Genomic DNA, 17,336 nt, shown 5'->3' with positions numbered 1-17,336 from the left:
ATAAGTGTAAAGTTTTAGTGTCTATAAAACAATGGGAGCTGCCATGTTGTAACTTACTATGGGTTAGCTTTACTGCTGTGGCCAATTAGGGACAGTTATAAATAGGTCACTAGAGTGTGCAGCCAATGGCTGTGTGGAATATAACAGTGTCCTGGCAGGAACTTAAAAGCTCACAATGTCAAAATTGAATTACACGAAAAGGGGAAAAATAAATAATGAAAGTATATTGCAGGTTTTTTTTTATATGTACGATTTATCATTTTATATTAATGTCTCAAAGTGTTTAATGTCCCTTTAAATGGTAGGAATAACCATAAAACAGATTTACAGTAAGAACCAACGAGTTAATCTACTCTTCCCAACTTGTCAATCTCCTTAATAGCTCTATTTACTCAGAATTACCTTAGTTTTATTTGACCTTTAAACCAATTTAGAATGTATCTACCATAATCTTTCATAAAGAGGAGGTGAAAAAAACTGCCCATAGATTTTTCAACTTCAAATGATGTCTCCTGTATTCTCTGTACTGTATTATGCATATTATTTTTTAGGTATCTTTAAAAGGTAATTTTCAAAATGATATAGCTCCCCCTTGAGGTTGGTGGACAGGAACTTATATATACCCACTTATCTTATGGCTCACGTTTTGTTTTCTAATACTTATTATTGAGGTTCAGGCTTAGGGCTCCTTTTACTATTGGTACCATTAAACATGTCCGCTGGACCTCTCTGCGAGCAGAAAAAATATGCTGTACGCATTTAACATTGCACAAGCATTGCAACAGCAATGCTTGTGCAATGCCGCCCGCTATTTGCTGGCATCTAATCAGTCACTAGCAGTGGCTTTCAATCATCCCAATCCTTTTAGGTGGTGGAAAGGTTAAAGAGCAGCGGTCCTATGACAAGCCTGAAACGATAGACCTCTTATCTCAGTGCATTGTATTAGCTTTTCACAGACAGAAAGCACTAGTTTATGTGTGCCATATAGATAACATTGTGCTCACTCCGGTGGAGTTACACATGAGACAGCACTGATAGGCTAAAATGCAAGTTTGTAAAAATCCCTGAGATAAGAGGCAGTCTGCAGAGGCTTAGATACAAGGTAATCACAGAAGTAAAAAGTATAATAATAACTGACAGCTAGATTACAAGTTTGTGCGTTCGTCTTTTAACGCTGAAAATATGGAATTTTCTGCGCTAAAACAGCACTGCAGCCATTATGAGTCTTGTCGGTATAGGTGTACCGCAAGCCTTTTAGCCTGTAATGCAACGTCAGTACCGCACTCGTAAAAATGACTTTTTTTCATGGGATTCCCATAGCGCCGTTATTACGAGTTTTGCGGTCAGGTTAAAAAGCGAGCATTACAGCCTAAAATGACAAGATCCATACCGCCATCTAAAGTCAGTAGTTATGAGTGTTACGCTACAAATCTGTTACATAAAACTCATAACTAAACTGCTACCCATAAACTACCTACTAACCCCTAAACCGAGGCCCTCCTGCATCGCAAATACTATAATAAATGTATTAACCCCTAATTAGGGATGGGCGAATGTTTCGCAACATTCGAAAAACGGCACGAATTTTAACACATTCGTTCGTTCGAATCAAATTTCAAATGTATACATAACATCTAACATTCGATTTTCGAATGTTCGATTTCGAATTTTATGATTACATTCGAAAATATTCTTTTCGAAAAATTCGAATTTAGATTGTAATAGTATTTCTAATGCTTTTTCTTTAAATGTAATATTCGAATTATGCAATATTCTATATAGAAACATTCAAAATGATATATTTGTATCTATTATGTATCAATTTACTAGATTCCCTCCCTACCACATGAACTATTAAACTTCTGAATAGTATTTGTTAAATAGAATGTTAAATTCGAAATTTCGAATGTGGACATTCGATATAATTATAAACATTCGAATTCAAAAGTGACATTCAAAAACTGTAAATAACATTTGATTATAGAATTTTTAAGAATATTTGTTCTTATCAACATTCGGATTTATAATTCGAATTTCAGTAATAACATTCGTTATACATTCGAAATTCGAAAATTTACACATTCGCCCATCCCTACCCCTAATCTGCCGCTCCCGACATCGCCGCCACTAAGAAAATGTATTAACCCCCATTCCGCCACTCCCCGACATCGTCACCACTATAATAAAGTTATTAACGCCTAAACCGCTGACTTCCCGCATCCCAAACACTATTTAAATATTATTAACCCCTAATCTGCCGTCCGCCCACATCGCCCCAACTATACTAAAGTTATTAAGTCCTACACCGCTGCCAGTATAATAAACCTATTAACCCCTAAACCGAAAGCCCCCACAATGAAATATAATAAATTAAACTATTAACCCCTAAACCGAAAGCCCCCCACATCACAATAAACTAATTTAAACTAGTAACCCCTTAAACCTAATGCCCCCCTAATGTTGTGTTAAAATTACAATTTCCCTATCTTAAATTAAATTTAAACTTACCTGTCAAATTTAAAAAAAACTATGTTTAAACTAACAATTAAACTAATATAATTATTAAACTAAAATTAAACTAACTACCAATAAAATAAAATAAACTACACATTAAAAAAAATCCTAACACTACAAACTATCTAATTACAAAAAAAAAAAAGAAGCTAAATTACAAAAAATAACAAACACTAAATTACGGAAAATAACAAACGAAATTCTCAAAAATAAAAAAGAATTACACCTAATCTAATAGCCCTATAAAAATAAAAAAGTCCACCCAGGGCATTTAGCTCTTTTACTGTCCAAACCCTAATCTAAAAATAAACCCCCCCCCAAAAAAAACACTAACCGCAAGACGATCCACTTACAGTTGAAGTCCCGCTTGAACGATCTTCATCCCGGCGAAGTCCTCATCCAGGCGGCGAGAAGTCTTCATCCAGGTGGCCTCTTCAATCTTCATCTTGGCGGCGAAGTCGTCATCCAAGAGGCGAGAAGTCTTCATCCTGGCGGCATCTTCAATCTTCATCCAGATGGCATCTTCTCTCTTGATCCCGGCGGCACGGAGCAGGTCCATCCTGAAGACATCCGGTGCAGAGCATCCTCCCTTTATACGGTCGCTGCCGTACACTGAATCTTCAATGCAAGGTACGCAATCCAAGATGGCGTCCCTTGCATTCCTATTGGCTGAAAAATTTGAATCAGCCAATAGAAATTAGAGCTGCTAAAATCCTTTTGTCTGTTCAAATCAACCAATAGGATTTAAGCAGCTCTAATTCTATTGGATGATGAATCAGCCTTTTAAGGGCACTTGGTAGTTTGGGGGGTGGGGGTTTGTATTCTGTTAGGGGGTGTTTGGGTTTTTTTGTAGCAAAAGAGCTGTTTAACTTAGGGCAATGCCCTACAAAAGGCCATTTTAAGGGCCCTTGGTAGTTTAATTTAGATTAACTATTAGCTATATTGTAGCTAGCTTAGGTTTTATTTCACAGGTAAGTACTTAGTTTTAAATAGGTATTATTTAGTTAATAATTGTAAGTTTAATTTAGCTCTATATTAATTATGTTAAAGTTAGGGGGTGTTAGGGTTAGCGTTGCATTAGGGTTACGTTAGGGTTAGGGTTAGGGTTAGGTTTAAGAGTTAATATACAGTAGTTTAATTTAGGTTGTTGCGATGTGGGGGGCTGGCGGTTTAGGGGTTAATAGGTTTATTTAGTTAATAATTGTAAGTTTAATTTAGCTCTATTTTAATTATGTTAAAGTTAGGGGGTATTAGGGTTAGGGTTACATTAGGGTTAAGGTTACGTTAGGCTGGCGGTTTAGGAGTTAATAGGTTTATTTAGTGGTAGTGATGTGGGAGGCCAGAGGTTTAGGGGTTAATAGCCTTATTTAGTTGTGGCGATGTCAGGGAGCGGCAGAATAGGGGTTAATATATTTATTATAGTGTGGGCGATGTTGGGGTGTGGCGGAATAGGGGTTAATAACTTTAGTATAGTGGCAGCGATATCGGGATAGGCAGTTTAGGGCTTAATACCTTTATTTAGGTGGCAGCGATATCGGGAGCGGCAGATTAGGGGTTAGTAACTGTAGGCAGGCGTTGGTGATGTCCGGGGCAGCAGATTAGGGGTGTTTAGATGTGGGGTTTATGTTAGGGTGTTAGGTTTAAACCATATTTTCTTTTTCCCCATAGACATCAATGGGCCTGCGTTACGGAGCTTTTCTTTCCACAATCACAGGTGTTAGGTTTTTTCTGACCTGCTCTCCCCATTGGTGTCTATGGGGGAAGAGTTCACAAGCACGTCAAATCAGCGCTTGTTTTTGGTGCAGTATGGAGCTTAAAACCCCCATATCGCCCGCACAATCCTGTTTTTTTAAAACTTGTAATGGCAGCGCTATAGGGGATTAAATAACGCAACTTTTGTTGCTTTCGTTTATTTCCCTATAGCGCTCAAAACTCGTAATCTAGGCATCAGTTATGCAAAACTGGGGAATAACAATTTTCTTTTAAAGTATAACAATTTTGAAGTAGACTGGCCTTCTAAAGTAGAACCTAGTGCTACTGCTACAAACCAGCATCAGTAAAACAAAATCCCCCCAAAGGTTTCTACATTCTTTAATGGGGTCATGATTGTCAAGAACAGACTGGATCCCTATTAAATAGTGTAAAACGTGAGCACTTTCCACCTGCAGAAAATATTTTCCTGCCTTAAGTTTAACACTTTTAATTGTGAGAACAAATCAACAAGATATTGTGTCACATGCATTTGTTTCTTTGTTTATTACTTATTCTACATTTTCACCAAATGAAAACAATAAAGCAAAATTAGTGAATGTTTTATCTTATTGTCCTGTGCGTTTGCTGGGTAAAGTACAAGATGGTGGAAAGTGACAGAAAAATTGCATTGTATCAATATATTTTCAGTTACTTATTAGTACTGGAATACATTGCCATATAATTGTGTATTTTAGTGTTTTGGAAGGTAAGTTAATGCTAAATATAGAATGTACTTTTATAGAGGGTAACTGGAGCCAAACTGACCTACAGTTTTACTAGGAATTACTTTCTGTGCTACCCTTAAATAGTATTGGTCACAACCTTGCTTCCTACCATAGCATTCACTGACACCAATACTTCTCTTATAATGTCTGTGTGTCTGTCATGTCCATCAATATCTTGAGAAAATTGATTTTCAGGCAACAGGGAGAACAATTTTCATAATAGATGAATGACTAAAAATATAGCATATACGTTCAGTTACAACAGGCAACAGAGGCATAAGGTTCACCTACAAATCACATCATGCAATAAATAAATATCATGCAATAAATAAATATAAATAAACCCAGGTATTACTTAAAGAGACAATAAACTCAAAATGTAATTCCTCATAAATGCCTAGATTACAAGTGGAGCCTTAACGTAAGCACAGGCATGATATAGCAATTTTGAGGCCGTGCTAACAAGCTCATTTTACAAGTTGAAAGTAAATGGGATCACTCAAATACGTAAAGGGTTTGGGCTTAAAAAAGCTGCACTAAACTACAAAAAAAACATGAAAATAAAGTATTCTGACCTACACTATTTAACTTCTACACTATTTAACTCCTAAACCACCATAACCCCACATCACAATATTTAATTAAGCATCATGAAAAACTTTGCAATTTACTTTCATTATTTAATTTGCAGTTCCTATAATTGTTTTAAACTATATAAGACCATGTTCATCACTAGAGTTTTAACTGTAAAGTTTTATTTTTTGGATGCACACACTACACATTTTTATATATATATATATATATATATATATATATATATATATATATATATATATATATATATATATATATATATATATTTATATATATACGTTTTTTATTCATTTTTTTATGAAAATCAGTGCTGATGAGGGACAGAGGAGGGGAATGAGGGTAATACAAAAGTATACATTTAAATTTTAAAATTGCATTGACCAAAATCCTAATGAAATTCCTGTTTTAGGGAACGCTAAGAATGTACTTCTATGAGATCTTACAAACCTTGTGCACTTTAGTAAATTAGTGCAGCTCTTAGAGAGCGTTACACCAACAGTTACACACAAACAAGCGGATAATTGTACAGTAACACATCACACACTAATACAGTCATACTAACACACACATAAGCTTATTTACACAACAATGTTTATGGCCATTGATTTACAAAATCACATTGATATAGTCTTAGAATTCCATAATAGTTGCCATCAATGTAAAAATAATCATAAGGACACAGTTAGCCTCATTTATAAATTCCATTGTGTATTGATGGACACATACACATTCCCTAGCATTGTGTTACAGTGTGACCTTTCCTCTAAAGCCCTGTGAAACAAATACAATATAAGTTGATATAAAAACTAGGGATGGGCAAATTTTTTGAAACATTCGAAAAAATGATTTTTTTTTTAACACATTCATTTGTTTGTTTCAAATGTTGAATGTTTGTACAACATTCTAACATTCTTTTAATGTAATGGTATTTCTACTGCTTTCTTCAAATGTAATATTTGATTCAAATGTTTCTAATAATTCGATCTGAATTATGCAATATTCGAATTAGAAACATTTGAATTGATATATTTGTAATAGTATTTCTAATGCTCTCTTTAAATGTAATATTCAAATTATGCCATATTTGAAATAGAAACATTTCAATTGATATATTTGTATCTATTGTGTATCAATTTACTAAATTCCCTACCACATGAACAGAAAGGCAGAAATTGAATGGCCTATTGTATACAATGGAAAGTGCTCAGTGACTCCCATTCTAACAGTGCTTTAAGGGGGATTCAACATACTGGCCTAGTCCTCTAGGCATTTGCCTTGTTTGTCTTCGGGCCAGTCTGGGTGTGCACATATTATAAAAGATTTAGAATACTGGGATTGATCACTATCCATTAACAATTTCCAGCCAAAATGATCAGCGTGTTTTGTAAGTGACCACTGAGCAAAATGGATCCTGTCAGCAGCAGTCTACGCCTTTGTACACTGTGAGATTAACCTATTGCAATCCAAATCCACCCTTGCTTAGTCATCTGAATGCCATTTTTATGTAGGCATGATAGGCATTCTATGCTTGATTGCTCAATCATTATATTGTCGCTTTTAATATTTTGCAATTTTTTTTTTACAATATTTACTTTTATTGATTGTAAAAGCCTCATTTCCAGTTTGGTTTGATCTGAAAACAAAAACAAGACTACTGGTTTCTATTATGTGTACTTATGATATTATCTTTTCCTTTACTGGATTTTAGCAGTACTCAAACTGTAAAGCGTGAATCAGCTCCATTGCAACACTGTATATGCATAGAAGATGTTCAAACAAGATTGCACCTCCGTGACCAGGTTTTTATAGGAACTGCTCCTTCATGCATGCTCACAACAGTGATTTAAATTGATAGGTCAAGAACTCCATTATTTGACTATTAGCTTAGAGCACATTCGGGATAGAGCACCTTAGGCTTATTGCACCTTCGGGTTATTATTCAAGTGATTGCCTAAATGAGTTTTTCAGTGTGACCCCCATAGAAGTTTATTATGTAAGGGATTTAGAACATACTTTATGAAAAAAATAACATTTGTATTGAAATTGTGCAGGAAAGAAATGATTTAAGGTTCACATTATAAATCATAATAAAACTACTCAGCACTACCCGCCTCTTAGCTAAGCAGCGACTCAGGGCTCCATTTATGAAGCTCCGATAAGAGCTTTGGAGCCCCATCAGCTGTAGATTTGCATGAGTGAGCCTGAAGCAGAGAGCGATGACTGCTGATTCTTAACCCACTATGCCACCTGTAATGTGTAGTATGTCAATACCACAGACTTTTCTGACTGGGAAGATTAACAGCTCCTACTCATGAGCAATTTGCTGTTTGTGAGCAGTGGGCGAGGTTGCACACTATTGCGAGTGTGCAATGATAAATGCGGGCAGTGTATTGCTGCCCTTCAGATTAGATGCCAGGTGTGAAGATGTATGCCCCTGTTAACCCGGTCTTTACTAAATGTGGCCCTCAGACTATATCATAAAGAGTCAGGATATCCCAAGCATGGACATTCACAGACAACAAGAGACTTCAATTTATTTGGAAGATATTAATTGATTTGTTGACCTTAGTTTTTCTCTTTTGTTCTGAAACAATATGTAATTTACTTTATACATGCAGATTATTCATGTTTTTCAAATTTTCTATGTATTGTTTTACATGTATCTGCAATGTTTAAATAAAATGTAAAAAAAAAAAAAAGTTGCACAGCTCAAGCAAAAAATGCTTCATTCAAAGTGTATTATTTTTATTTTCCTTTTTTTTTTAAAGTTTCCCTACCTCTGCTATTCGCCTGAACAGGCTTCCATGGGTGTAGTTGAAATCTCTCCTCCATGTTTGGCGTATTCTGTAAACCTTTTCCCTTGCAGTTCTCTCTGTTTTTTCTCACAAACTAAAAGGTGCAGAAATTATGTCAAAATAAGCACATTTATTACCTTAAAGGGCCATGATACTCAAACGTTGAAACACTTGAAAGTGATGCAGCATAGCTCTAAAAAGCTGTCTAGAAAATATCACCTGAACATCTCTAAATAAAAACCTCAAAATGTCTCAAGTATTCACACCCCACTAATGTTATTTCCCTATTCAGTTTAAGGAAGTTTACTATAAAATCTGATGAGATCACAGTAAAAGAGTTCATGAACTCAGCCCTGCTGATGCTGATTGGCTGATGTTTATTTCTTGTTTTTTTTTTTTTTTTCACTTGCAGCTGGGCAGTAACTGAAAGATAACTATTTACAAAGCACTTACTCTGATGAGCTGAGGAAATCGAGAGGTAAAATATCTTCCTTTTTTACATAGAGATGCTCAGTTGATATTTTCCTGTCAGCTTTTTACAGTTATTCTTTATCAGTTGATATTTTCCTGACAGCTTTTTACAGTTATGCTGCATCAGTTTCAAGTGAATTAGCATATGAGTATTATGTCCCTTTAATAGAAAAACAAGTCTGTCGAAAACCATGTGTGACCCAGCAAAGATTTAGAATCCAGCCTTGATAAGGAAGAGAGTGTGATCCTTAAAGTGATGGTAAACGTGACACTGATCACTTCTAAAAAAGATGCGCTGTAATTTAATCTAGCCATCCCATTCTAATACCCTGTGCTCTGGCCGCCCACTTCAAAAACGCATATTTTTTTGTGAGTTAACAGTTTGAACTGTTCTCCAATTGGAGCTCTAGCTACAAAATAAAGAGTCGTACAAAATATGAGTTTTAAAGTGGGTGGCCAGAGCTCAGGACATTAGAATGGCACTGCTAGATAAAAAAGTAAGTTACCACGCATCTTAATTAAAAGTAGGGATGAGCGAATGTGTTTATTTTCAAATTCAAATGTTAGAATGAATGTTATTGTAGAAATTCGATTTACATAATCGAATGCTGATAAGAATGAAAATTCTTAAAAATTCTATAATCAAATGATATTTACAGTTTTCGAATGTCACTTTCGAATTCAAATGTTTATAATTAGATCAAATGTCCACATTCAAAATGTTGAATGTAATATTTGATTTAATAAATACTATTCAGAAGTTCAATAGTTAATGTGGTAGGGAATTTAGTAAATTGATACTAAATAGATACATAGATATCAATTTGAATGTTTCTGTTTCGAATATTGCAAAATTTGAATATTACATTTAAAGAAATCATTAGAAATACTATTACAAATATATAAATTCTAATTTTTAGAATTCGAAAATTGCATAATTCGATTCGAATTATTAGAAAAATTTGAATAGAATATTACATTTAAAGAAAGCATTAGAAATACTATTACATTAAACGAATGTTTGAATGTTGTACAAACAATCGAAATTCAAAACAAACGAACAAATGTGTTAAAATTAATTTCATTTTTTGAATGTTGCAAAACATTCGCCCATCCCTAATTAGAAGTGATTAATTGAAGTTATCGTTTATAAAATATTTTTTAGATTCCGGACCTGTTTCAAGTTTACCAACACTTTAAATAGGAAACATTCTTCTAAACATAGTATAAAATATTAAATATTTAATTAGTAAATTGAACAAAATGATAATAGCAACAACCTGTAATCTGAAAGATGTTTATTGTGGCCACGCTATCCAATGAAAGTATAGGAGGCGCTAAAAAGATATCGGCTGTGCTAAACATTTTTAGGTTACTCTGTTATGGAATTTTAATACCAGATTGTAAGCATGGGCCCACAATATTGATAGCACATCCTGTGATATCAATAGCACTCCACTCTTATTGGGACTTTGTTTTCCTTTCCCAAGGCAATGTTGAGGTGCACATACTGTATGTAAGGAGTTGGTGCTTTTAAAGACACAACAATCTTTCAAATAACAGTCCAAAGATTTCAGGTTAATTTAGTGCAACAGGAAATTTCTAGCTTGGAAATTCCAAATAGTTTCAAGTGCCCTTAAGTGTTTGTCCTACTAGAGGTATTTAGACAGGAATTAACAGATCTATTAGCAGTGAATACGGAGCAAATTCTTTTAAAGTATGTCAGTGGCGTTTGCTGAATCTTATGCTGGATTTTAAATTATGCATCTGCCACAAACAAAAGGTACTGGCTGGCCTATGTGTTCTACGCAGAAGCCACTCTTTAGAAGCCGCATAGATATAGCAGTATTCTAACTTTTGAAAATGTATACTTTCTCATGGGACATATACACAATGCTCTTAAAAAGCAATCTTTTTTTTTTTACATTTTCTGCATTACGTCTCCTTAATAATATATTTTAAGGTAGTGACCAAACAATGCGTTTACATATAAAAGAAATATTTGCAGCTTAAAATATTTAATTCCAAGCATTTTTGTTAAAAAAAATAAAAAATTTAGTGAGAGACAAACAAAGAAGAGAAAGGAAGAAAAAAATTGGAAATTTTATCACCCACAAAAAACATTTTCTATATCTTGGCTCATATCTCTAAAATGTATTGAGCAAATGAAAATACCACACCCCAGGGTAGGATTCAAAGAATTTTAACCAAGTTCTTTTAAAGGGACAGTCAACACCAGAATGTTTGTTGTTTAAAATGAAAGATAATCCCTTTATTACCCATTCTCTAGTTTTGCATAAGCAACACTGTTATAGAAATACACTTTTTACCTCTGTGATTACTTTGTATCTATGCCTCTGCAAACTGCCCCCTTATTTCAGTTCTTTTGACAGACTTGCATTTTATCAGTGCTCACTTCAGGGTAACTTTACGTGCATGAGCTCAATGTTATCTATATGAAACACATGAACTAATGCCCTCTAGTGGTCAAAATGCATTAAAATTAGAGGCAGTCTTCAAGGTCTAAGAAATTTGCATATTACCTCCTAGGTTTAGCTTTCAACTAAGAATACCAAGAGAACAAAGCAAAATTGGTGATAAAAGTAAATTGGAAAGTTGTTTAAAATTGCATTCCCTATTTAAATCATGAAAGTTTTTTTGGACTTGACTGTCCCTTTAAGTAGTTTAGAGGGACAATATACTCAGGCAATCCGGTATTAAGAGTTCTTTATAAATAAGTTCCTACAGACACAACATTTCAAATGTGTTGTTCTCTCTCTCCTACCACCCCACTAGGAGGCTAATTTATGTTATTGCTTCTTGCTTTCATAGCTTTTCTATAACTAATACTGCAATGTTGCAATTTTCAGTATAGGTAGTAGTTTCAAATGGACAAAGCAGCTATTTCAAGAGACAAAATAAAGGTAAATCAGCTCCCGCTCACACTCTAACTCTGCTCGACTTCTGCTCTTTGCAAGCGTTGGGTAGCGCGTATATTACAAGTTGAAAGTAAATGTTTTTCGCTTGTGTGCTAACCCAATACGTGCAAACAGCATAAGTTAGAATATTGCGTCCGCATTTTGCACACAAAAGTTATAAAGGCTCAAAGATATGAGATCTCATATGTAAGAAAAAAAAAGCTGCAAAAGTGCTTTAACATAGAGATACATATACATGTTTAAAGATGTATATGTATGTATATATATATATTTGTGTACATATGTATTTATGTATTTATATCTGTATATATGTATTTACAGATATATACACACATATAAACACATAAATACATATTTACAAATATATAGATATGTATATAAGTGCATTGGAGCCCTTTGCAGTTAAGTAGATGAAAACATGTAAACACATATTTATGCAATATTCATATTTAATATAGTGTTATATATTGTGTATGTACTGTAAATATTTTACATTCTAATGTTCTGCACATAACAGAATATGTTCTATGTATTAATAAATATATTTTTCCTATATATATCTGTATACCTTTAATTAATCATCTATATATTAATAATTGTTTCTGAACACTGATAAAGGGGAGGTCTGTTCCATACCTGACAGGTGATCTAAGGGGATCCACGGACCTAACACAGCCCTAAGTAAGTTCTTGGTAGAGCTGCCCCTGCATATATACAGCCATAAGCCGATATCAAGTTTAGCGGTGTAAAATACCTGTCTGGTATACCCGGTTTCTCTCAGGGATTATTGAACTTGGATATTATACTTTTCATTTACGGATCTTTATGCCTATTAAATGGGTTCCAATCATGGCAAGTTTCTGCCCTTCATTTTATTCATAAACTAATGTTCTAGGTTGAAAACTGAACTGTGACCCACATTTAGAGGCCTCTGAGGGTAGATTTACTTATAGGATCAACCTCTGACAATTGATCCTTTATTTATTTGGGACTCCTAAAACTATTTATATGTTGCCATCAACTGTATAATTTTGTGTTTATTAAATGTATTCCATTTTGTGTTTATATCAGGATCTCCTGTTTAATTTTTTGCCTTAGTTTCTATTGATTTTTCTTTATACCCCTGTGCTGGTGAAGAATCGCTATTTGGTCTTTTTTTTCTTTAATATATATATGTTTAGATTTGTATGTGTGTATGTATATATGTGTATGTATGTATATACTTTATGTCTTTATACACATGTACATACAAATTTATACTTGCACACATGTTTATATAATGTAGACAAAAAGTGCTGTTTTTAAGAAAAATTGAATTAACTTACGCCTAGATTTAGAGTTTTGCGGCCAAAGGGGTGCGTTAGCTACGCGTGCTTTTTTTCTCCCGCACCTTTTAAATACCGCTGGTATTTAGAGTTCACAGAAGGGCTGCGTTAGGCTCCAAAAAAGGAGCGTAGAGCATATTTACCGCAACTGCAACTCTCGATACCAGCGGTGCTTACGGACGCGGCCAGCTTCAAAAACGTGCTCGTGCATGATTCCCCCATAGGAAACAATGGGACAGTTTGAGCTGAAAAAAAACCTAACACCTGCAAAAAAGCAGCGTTCAGCTCCTAACGCAGCCCCATTGTTTCCTATGGGGAAACTCTTCCTATGTCTGCACCTAACACCCTAACATGTACCCCGAGTCTAAACACCCCTAACCTTACACTTATTAACCCCTAATCTGCCTCTCCGTACACCGCCGCAACCTACATTATAGCTATGTACCCCTAATCTGCTGCCCCTAACACCGCCGACCCCTATATTATATTTATTAACCCCTAATCTGCCCCCCACAACGTCGCCGCCAGCTACCTACAATAATGAACCCCTAATCTGCCGACCGCATCTCACCGCTACTATAATAAAGTTATTAACCCCTAATCCGCCTCACTCCCGCCTCAATAACCCTATAAGAAATAGTATTAACCATTAATCTGCCCTCCCTAACATCGCCGACACCTAACTTCAATTATTAACCCCTAATCTGCCGACCGGAGCTCACCGCTACTATAATAAATGTATTAACCCCTAAAGCTAAGTCTAACCCTAACACTAACACCCCCCTAAATTAAATATAATTTAAATCTAACGAAATAAATTAACTCTTATTAAATAAATTATTCCTATTTAAAGCTAAATACTTACCTGTAAAATAAACCCTAATATAGCTACAATATAACGAATAATTATATTGTAGCTATTTTAGGATTAATATTTATTTTACAGGCAACTTTGTATTTATTTTAACCAGGTACAATAGCTATTAAATAGTTAAGATCGGAACAGCCAATAGAATGCAAGCTCAATCTGATTGGCTGATCCAATCAGCCAATCGGATTAAACTTGATTCTGATTGGCTGATTCCATCAGCCAATCAGAATTTTCCTACCTTAATTCCGATTGGCTGATAGAATCCTATCAGCCAATCGGAATTCGAGGGACGCCATCTTGGATGACGTCCCTTAAAGGAACCTTCATTCTTCATTTGGACGTCGGAAGAAGAGGATGGATCCACGTCGGAGGTCTTCAAGATGGAGCCATTCGTCATCGGATGAAGATAGAAGATGCCGGTTGGATCAAGATGGTTGCCGGTCCGGATCTCCTCTTCTTCCCGTATAGGATGAAGACTTTGGAGCCTCTTCTGGACCTCTTCAGCCGCCGCTTGATAGAAGACTTCAGCCGGATTATGGATCGCCAGCCCCCGCTTGGGCTTGGATGAAGACTTCGGAGGACGGATCGGTGAACCTGGCATGGTGAAGATAAGGTAGGAAGATCTTCAGGGGCTTAGTGTTAGGTTTATTTAAGGGGGGTTTGGGTTAGATTAGGGGTATGTGGGTGGTGGGTTGTAATGTTGGGGGAGGGTATTGTATGTATTTTTTTACAGGCAAAAGAGCTGAATTATTTGGGGCATGCCCCGCAAATGGCCCTTTTCAGGGCTGGTAAGGTAAAAGAGCTTTGAACTTTTTTAAATTTAGAATAGGGTAGGGCATTTTTTTTATTTTGGGGGTCTTTGTTATTTTATTAGGGGGCTTAGAGTAGGTGTAATTAGTTTAAAATTGTTGTAATATTTTTCTAATGTTTGTAAATATTTTTTTATTTTTTGTAATTTAGTTCTTTTTAATGTTTTGTACTTTAGTTAGTTTATTTAATTGTATTTATTTGTAGGTATTTTATGTAATTAATTTATTGATAGTGTAGTGTTAGGTTTAATTTTAGGTAATTGTAGGTATTTTATTTAATTTATTTATTGATAGTGTAGTGTTAGGTTTAATTGTAACTTAGGTTAGGATTTATTTTACAGGTAATTTTGTAATTATTTTAACTAGGTAACTATTAAATAGTTATTAACTATTTAATAGCTATTGTACCTGGTTAAAATAATTACAAAGTTGCCTGTAAAATAAATATTAATCCTAAAATAGCTACAATATAATTATTCGTTATATTGTAGCTATATTAGGGTTTATTTTACAGGTAAGTATTTAGCTTTAAATAGGAATAATTTATTTAATAAGAGTTAATTTATTTTGTTAGATTTAAATTATATTTAACTTAGGGGGGTGTTAGTGTTAGGGTTAGACTTAGCTTTAGGGGTAAATACATTTATTATAGTAGCGGCGAGCTCCAGTCGGCAGATTAGGGGTTAATAATTGAAGTTAGGTGTCAGCGATGTTAGGGAGGGCAGATTAGGGGTTAATACTATTTCTTATAGGGTTATTGAGGCGGGAGTGAGGCGGATTAGGGGTTAATAACTTTATTATAGTAGTGGTGAGATGCGGTCGGCAGATTAGGGGTTAATTATTTAGGTAGGTGGAGGCGACGTTGTGGGGGGCAGATTAGGGGTTAATAAATATAATATAGGGGTCGGCGGTGTTAGGGGCAGCAGATTAGGGGTACATAGGGATAACGTAGCTGGCGGCGGGGTACGGAGCGGCAGATTAGGGGTTAAAAAATTTAATAGAGTGGCGGCGATGTGGGGGGGCCTCGGTTTAGGGGTACATAGGTAGTTTTTGGGTGTTAGTGTACATTAGAGCACAGTAGTTAAGAGCTTTTAAACCGGCGTTAGCCCAGAAAGCTCTTAACTACTGACTTTTTTTTGCGGCTGGAGTTTTGTCGTTAGATTTCTAACGCTCACTTCAGCCAAGACTCTAAATACCGGCGTTAGAAAGATCCCATTGAAAAGATAGGATACGCAAATGGCGTAGGGGGATCTGCGGTATGGAAAAGTCACGGCTGGAAAGTGAGCGTTAGACCCTTTCCTGACTGACTCCAAATACCAGCGGGCGGTAAAAACCAGCGTTAGGAGCCTCTAAGGCTGGTTTTGACGGCTACCGCCCAACTCTAAATCTAGGCCTTAGAATTGAGATTTGTGGACAGTTTTATAGCTAACATGGCTAAATATATTTTTATGAAACTCAGCATGCTGATTTAATGCCCTTTGGTAGTTTATAACTTTTATTATTTTTAATATATTTCATACAAATTAGCTTTTGCTTTGCAGCACAGTACAGTGCAGTTAGTGAGTTATGTTGCCACTTGACATGCTCAGTAGAGTGCTTCTTCTTCAGCACATTATTAACCCCTTAACGACCAACGACGTACAGTGTACATCCTACAAAAAATGTCCTTAACGACCAAGGACGTTCCCTGTACGTCGTTGGTGTCTTCAAGAGGTGGAAGCGATCCTAATCACTTCCAGCTGCAATAACATTTTTTAGCCATTCGATGCAGAGAGAGCGACTCTGTGGCCATCTCTGCTTCGGACATCGATGGCCATGATCGTTGGTGGGTGGGAGCTGTTGCAGGGAGGCAGGTGGTCGGCCATCGATGAGAGAAGTTCAATGCAGGGGGGCGGGATCACGTGCGTGGGGCGCACGCACGGGGGATTCACGGGGGGCACGCGTGTGCACGGGGCGGGAGCAGGTGGGAAGCTACACTATGAGACAATGTATATGTAGCTGAGGGTAAGGTGGGAGAGAGGAGGGTTATCTAAGTGATCTGGGAGGGGGGTGGGGGTTTGGCTATTGAGGGGGGGGGCAGCTACACTACAGAAAAAAATAAATTAAATAAAAATAAAACATTATTTATGGCAAACAGGGTACTGGCAGACAGCTGCCAGTACCCAAGATGGAGCACAATAAGGTAGAGGGGGAGGGTTAGTGTGCTGTTTGGGGGGATCAGGGAGGTTGGAGCTAAGGGGGATCCTACACAGCAGAATATGTTGGGGTTTTGAAAAAAAATAAAAAATAAATAAAAAGATACCTTTTATTTTAGTGCTGGCAGACTTTCTGCCAGTACTTAAGATGGCGGGGACAATTGTGGGGTGGGGAGGGAAGAGAGCTGTTTGGGAGGGATTAGGGGGTTGGATGTTTCAGGTGGGAGGCTGATCTCTACACTAAAGCTAAAATGAACCCTGCAAGCTCCCTACAAGCTACATAATTAACTCCTTCACTTGCACAAGCTGTTTATAAATAATTTCAGTGAGAAACCTAAAGTTTGTG

Source organism: Bombina bombina, chromosome 1, assembly GCF_027579735.1.
Source record: "Bombina bombina isolate aBomBom1 chromosome 1, aBomBom1.pri, whole genome shotgun sequence".
Lineage (NCBI taxonomy): Eukaryota > Metazoa > Chordata > Amphibia > Anura > Bombinatoridae > Bombina > Bombina bombina.
The sequence above is the reverse complement of the archived record's forward strand: the minus strand, read 5'-3'. Positions refer to the sequence as shown.